This window comes from Microtus ochrogaster, unplaced genomic scaffold, assembly GCF_000317375.1.
Source record: "Microtus ochrogaster isolate Prairie Vole_2 unplaced genomic scaffold, MicOch1.0 UNK484, whole genome shotgun sequence".
Taxonomy (NCBI): Eukaryota; Metazoa; Chordata; class Mammalia; order Rodentia; family Cricetidae; genus Microtus; species Microtus ochrogaster.
Window position 1 is genome coordinate 8,452 of NW_004949582.1, and position 311 is coordinate 8,762.

A 311-nucleotide genomic window follows, 5' to 3' on the forward strand; every position below is an offset into this window, starting at 1 on the left:
GAGGAGGAGGAGGAGGAGGAGGAAGAAAGCAAGGAAACCAGATCCAAGTGTAGATGTGGAGTACAATAGGAAACCCTTATGACAATTCATGCTCAGGACTTTCTGGGTCTCTAAAGCAACCGTCTCGGTGGAGCCTGCATAGGGACATGGTACCTCTGACTCTATGATTGCCTCATCTGTACACGCACTGAAAACAGATACACCCAGGGGTCATGTGCAAGAGACCATCTATATTTGCTAGGACATGACATTTGACGGTTACCGGTGTGCATGGCATCTGCTGTCACTCTCTGTGGAAACACTCAGACTTG